The sequence below is a fragment of the Eschscholzia californica genome, unplaced genomic scaffold, assembly GCF_041429995.1.
Source record: "Eschscholzia californica isolate CP2 unplaced genomic scaffold, dmEscCali1.0.p SCAF_4, whole genome shotgun sequence".
NCBI lineage: Eukaryota > Viridiplantae > Streptophyta > Magnoliopsida > Ranunculales > Papaveraceae > Eschscholzia > Eschscholzia californica.
Window position 1 is genome coordinate 29891311 of NW_028238461.1, and position 5683 is coordinate 29896993.

A 5683-nucleotide genomic window follows, 5' to 3' on the forward strand; every position below is an offset into this window, starting at 1 on the left:
GATGTAATTTGACTTCTTTGCTGTTTTTTATTTCTTATTTCATTGTATTCGTTTCGGGCTCCTCCTGCTTATCATAATAAAAAAAAATTGACTCGACACTGACTAAAAGCAAAGACCCTAAAGGCCGACAAAAGATCCTGAAGATCGTGAATGAAAAGACCCTAAAGGTCGACAAAATAATTACATTAATACTAATAAAAAACGAATCAAGATGTTTTCCAATCCCCTTTCTTTGCACTAATTGGTCTTCTATTCTTTAAATCCTCCATTTATAAGTGGTGATGGTGTAGGAGAAAGATATGTTATGTAATGTTGTGGAGGAACTGCAATAGATCGAGTTTTATAACCGTTTTACCATCATCGAACGCAGCCGATGGATTGGTTAAGTTACGGTGATCGTAACCTTGTTTTTCCACTTCAATAACGAAAGCATTCTTGTACTCAAATAAGAGAGAATCGACAACTTTAAATCTATTCTTAGTAGCACCTAGAGTGTACATGTAGTGTGATTTGCCTGAACCACAGTGGTGATTGAGATGAGGATCCCTTTGCCGGAGGAAAAAACTCAGATATGTACCTGGTTTAGGAGAGAGAGAGTGACGGTTATAGGGAGAGGTTAGAGAGAGAGAACAAACTTTGTTGGGAATATTTTCTTATTATTATATTATATTATATTATGTTATATGATTATATTATATTATAGATATAATATAATATTATTATATTATATTATAATGTTATATTATTATTATATTATAATATTATATTATATTATATTATGTTATATTATATCTATATAATAAGGGAGGAGGGTATCTTTTTCCCTCCTCCCAATGGTTAGGATTTATCCTCACCAATTTATATCAAGTGGTTGAGGATTGAGTTTTTTTAGAATTGGAAGGTCTAGATCTAATTACTTTTCATCCAACGGAAGAGAAGAAAGCAAAGAGCATCTTTCAAAGATACCCTCCCAAACAACTCCTTGCGTCCCTCATCTTCCCGTCCACTCTTCTTCCAATCTTTCTCAAGACATTCTCTGACTCCCTCTCTCATCTCTTTTTTTTTTGAAAAATCTCCAAAACTCCTTCCTGCTCATCTCTTCTCACAGGTACGTCTCTCTCTCTCTCTCTCTCTCTCTCTCTATCTTTTTCTCTTTATCTGCTCTCTCTCTATTTTTGTTTCTTGATGTCCCTCTCTCGCTCAGACACAGAAACGTTCTCTCCATCTCTCTCGGTTCATACAGGTGATTGATGTTGAAATTTGTAACTTTCGAAATTAGGGTTCATATAATTTGATGATTTTTTAAATTAGGGTTTCTGGGAATGAGATAGTTAACCTTCTTTCAAGCTTTCAAGGTATGTTAAATCTAGGGTTTTGAAGATTTCTTAGGTAACTGTCTAATCTGATTTATGTTATGTGTTATGGGTGTTGATTCAAATGTTTTGATATGTTATCTAGATTGAGATGTTATTTAGGTTTTTAACCTGATTTATGTTATTGGGATTTATGTCTAGGTTTCTTATCTATGATTTCACATCTAGGTTTCAAATACCATCAATAATGGAGTACCCGCTGTTTTGCAATTTTGCCCAATGATTTGATATGTTATCTACAACTAGAAGGTTATCTCGGTTTTCAAATACTATCACTCTGCAGTTTTGCCACCATTTTGGTTTTTTCGGGGTAGTCAAACTTAGGAGAACTTAATTTAACAGTCAAATTTCTAGGTTTCGCCAATACACTCTTACGTGAAAAATTTATTCGAGTTTCCTTCCCATCTCATGCTCTCTCTCATCTTCTCATCTCACATCAATTTGTCCACTTGCAGGCATCTCTCTATCTCTCTCACGCACAATCTCTCTCAGGTTTCAAGTCTCTGGATCTGACTGTAGGATTTTAAGGGTAGCCGTTCAGGTGCTTCTTCTTAAAAATTGTTTGTGTTATGCTAAATCGAGATTAAATTTGTTGTTTAGGCCTTTAAGGTAACTTGCAATGTTAGTTTTCATGTAATTTGATAATAGTTTGGGTTTAGGTTATGTAAACATTGAAGCTTTAAGGTTAACTTTTAGGTTAACAAAAAGTAAATTTTTAGGTTAACTTGCTATGTTAGTGTTACTTCTTATATGGGTCTTCTAATCTAATTACGTCCTTTTTTTCCATATAGTGTTACTTTGTTCTTCATTGCAACTCTCTTAGGTAAATATCTTGCCACTCTATACATTTTGTTTGATTTTATTGTCTTTTCACCTTTACATTGTTACTGGATTCTTGGCCTCTTATGCTACAATATGATTTAAGTCATTAATTTGGTGTTCAACTATTATCTTGGCTCTTAGAGTCAGTATAACTTTGGAGAAATCTTTACAATTTTACTCTCATCTTCCTGATTTTCTTATTTGAAGAAATCTATGTGGTGTAAGCTTACAATGTGCTGATTTTTCCTTTTGAAATGATTCAACTTAACGGTTTTTATTGTGTGACTGATTTTCTGATTGCAGTTCTCAATAAGTATTAAGTTGGTTGGCAACTTGATATTTATAAGTTTCCCCATCCTCCCATGGTCAAATATGGGCTCCTAAGTTTATCTCGAGTGATCTAACGGAGTAACAGTTTATATGGGTATGAGAGGGAAAGGAAAAATCCTTTTTTCTTTACTCTTAAGATAATACAAGCCACACAGAGTACCTGAAGCAACAATTTGCAATACTAATTATGCCGGATGCTAGAACTTACTGAGGTGAGATTTTACCTAATGATTCATAGTTTTGTTACTTATAGTCTCCTTATTCTGCAATGTTTATGATTGTCATTTGATTTCAGTATTTTTCAAATGGGGCATGTGACTGTAAGATTCATTGTGTCCGGTATCTTTAAGTAGTCTGACCTGTCCGTAGACTCATAATTAAGTGTAGGTTGAACATGTCAGCCCCTAAATAGACTCACAAGCTGCGTGAAGTAGCCCAGTCTGGGCATGTGTTCCAGCCCTCGGTGAAGCATGGGTTTGGATTAGACCGGGTGTGAGCATCCTAACCCTCTCTCATGCACACTCTTACAAAAAATTGAGTTTGGGCTTCCTCTCACCACCCATGGGTCTTTGTTCCTCTCTGTCGCTCACACTCGTATCTCTTTCTCCCACATATACACATAACGTCTTTGATTAAGAGCTTCTAAACATAACCTCTTTCTCTCTCTCTCTCAACATAAGGTTTCGGTTTAAGGCCTCCAGACCGAGATATACGTCATCTTTTAGTTCATATTTAATTGTTTCATTAGTTCCTTCTACTTCATTTTCTTTCATTTGTCTGTGTTTAGTTGATGTTTTGTCTATCTCACCATGTTAATTTGAACTGTGTGATTTTGGTTGCTAAAATGTTTTGCCTTATTATAGCTGGATTTTTTGGCTTATTATAGTTTGTATGCCCTTCGTTATTATGTCACCATGTTAAATTTTTTTTTCTTAATTTACAGGTTCTTCTAACTTCGAACGATCTTCTATAGGTGTTGTTCGTCAGATTAGTCTGCTACGAGTGAGTAATTTCTTCGGCTTTGATCACTGGTTGTATAGATTCCCCTCTTTATAATTGTTAATCAAGTGTTGAGACTTGGTTAATGAAGTTTGGTCTACGAAACTTGGTATTTATAATGGTTGGAGTAGCTAATTCTTAATGTTTTTTCTTTACTTCTTATTAGATAGATTCACATTCACTCAATGCGAATCGAATTGCATAATATGCTTGAACTTAGGTATAAAATATGGTTGAACTTATTAGATAGATTAGATAGATTCGCATTCACTCAATGTGGAAAGTAGAATTAGTGTAGTTAAGTTTCTTATTTTTTACAGACATTTTCACATCTCTAATATTGTCACTTCTCTCTTTATATAGTTTGCTAAAATTTTCCCTCTTTCTCTTTACAGTTTTGGTGAAATTTTTTGTCTGTCAATGTTAATGTAATTTTGTTGGTTTTATCACTTTTTTTTTGTAACATTGTTACTGAATTTTTGGCCTCTTAGGATTCAATATGATTTAAGTCATTATTTTGTTGTTCTATTATCATTTGGCACTTAAACTACAGTAAAACTTAGGAGAAATCTATATATTGAATCTTGCATCTTGCTGGGTTATATTCTTTGAAGAAATTTGTGTGACCTAAGCTTACTATTTGTTGATTTTGTCGTTTGAAATTATTCAAATTTCTATGTGTTACTGATTCAAACTCTAGGCTTACTGAATTTGTGATCGATTACTCATTTTTGTGTTTGTGATTAGGTTCTCTTTTACTCATCAACTCAACTTACGGTTTGTTCGAGGGATTATTGAATGGATTTATTACAGAAAAAACCTCCTGCAGTACTCATAGGGGTTCATAATCCGTCTGAGCGAAGTTCAACAATTAAATATCTTCACAAATATATCTACAAGAGTGAAGATTGTACGACTATGGTAGCGGAAGAAATCACAAAAGATTCGTTACAAGAACCTCTTCCAAAAGATCGTACAGTTGTGGTTGTGGAAGCGCCAAACGAGATTCAAAAGGGTTTTGTATTCTAATTTGTAATGTTTATTTGTCACAAGAACCTCTTCCCAAAGATCGTACAGTAGTGGTTGTAGAAGCGACAAACTAGATTCAAAAGGGTCGTGTATTCTAATTTGTTTCAAATTATTTTGAAATGTAGCTCTTAATTTGAATTTCCATTAGAGTGTATTTTGTGGTACTCAGTTTTTGTGATTATGTGGATTTCTAAAACTGAATTGTGTAAATTGAAATCTAGATTTTTCTAACGTGTTGAGTTAATTGTTGTATTGACTATAACCATTAAAGTATTCTATTTTTTTTTGTTAAACGTAATAGAACACGACTAATTTTTATTTATTTTTGTTGTCAGTTTATACCATCAATCTGAAAGAGAAAAAATACACATCTCACATAACGTTTGAAAATACTGTCCTTGCCCTATGGGCACGGGTAGGGGTGGGAATCGGGCGGGTATGGGCACCCGCGGGTAATTCTGAGTCGGGCTCGGGCGGGTCGGGTAAGTTTCTCCTCTGCCCACTCGGGTTCTCGGGCGGATTCGGGCGGGCTTTTCTGAAATCTCCTATGATCAAAGCCCGCCCATGCCCACTAAAGCATCGGGCAAGTCGGGCTTCGGGCAAATCGGGCATCGGGTTTCTTTATTTGATATTTTTCTACCAGATCAGGAAACTCTAGAAATTTGATATTGTTCAAATAAGCTTCTCTAAACAAATTGATACCAAATCTTTACAAAACTTATAAATCAAGAATGACAGAAATACTCAGATTCCGTAACATAAGAAGTCAACAACTGATATAGATCTATATATGCAAACATGAGACTTGGTTGTCTTCCACTTTTTTTCTTATCTTTGTATGTTTCATTAGTTCTTCTTTGTTCTTCCTTCACATCAAAATAATCTTAAAATTTGACCACTACATAGAGATGGAAGATGATCCCAATAACTTATTTAATAGAGAAAAAGGTTGGCACAAGAAGGTCTAGTAAATAAGAGAGAAACGGCTAGAGAGACAACGTAGATTCTTTTTCTCTCTCTTTGCTACCGAACTTCTCAGATTCAATGTGGTAAACTATTAGGGTTGCTTCAATGTGTAGTTTATATATCTTGGGAGAAACCTTAAATCTACTTTGGGCTTTATAGTGAAG

General features: G+C 34.5%; 1 long non-coding RNA gene across 2 annotated transcripts; it reads left to right on the plus strand.

The window, feature by feature from the left end:
* The first annotated feature begins 1034 nt into the window (after positions 1 to 1034).
* Positions 1035 to 4733, plus strand: LOC147544069 (uncharacterized). Of its 2 annotated transcripts, XR_015223691.1 has the most exons (7): positions 1049 to 1108; positions 1542 to 1622; positions 1829 to 1914; positions 2165 to 2196; positions 2499 to 2737; positions 3469 to 3527; positions 4272 to 4733. It is a non-coding gene; the product is annotated as an uncharacterized LOC147544069 (long non-coding RNA). The 2 variants fall into 2 exon arrangements; XR_015223692.1 differs by lacking the exon at positions 1542 to 1622 and having other exon boundaries at positions 1035 to 1108.
* The last annotated feature ends 950 nt before the right edge of the window (positions 4734 to 5683 follow it).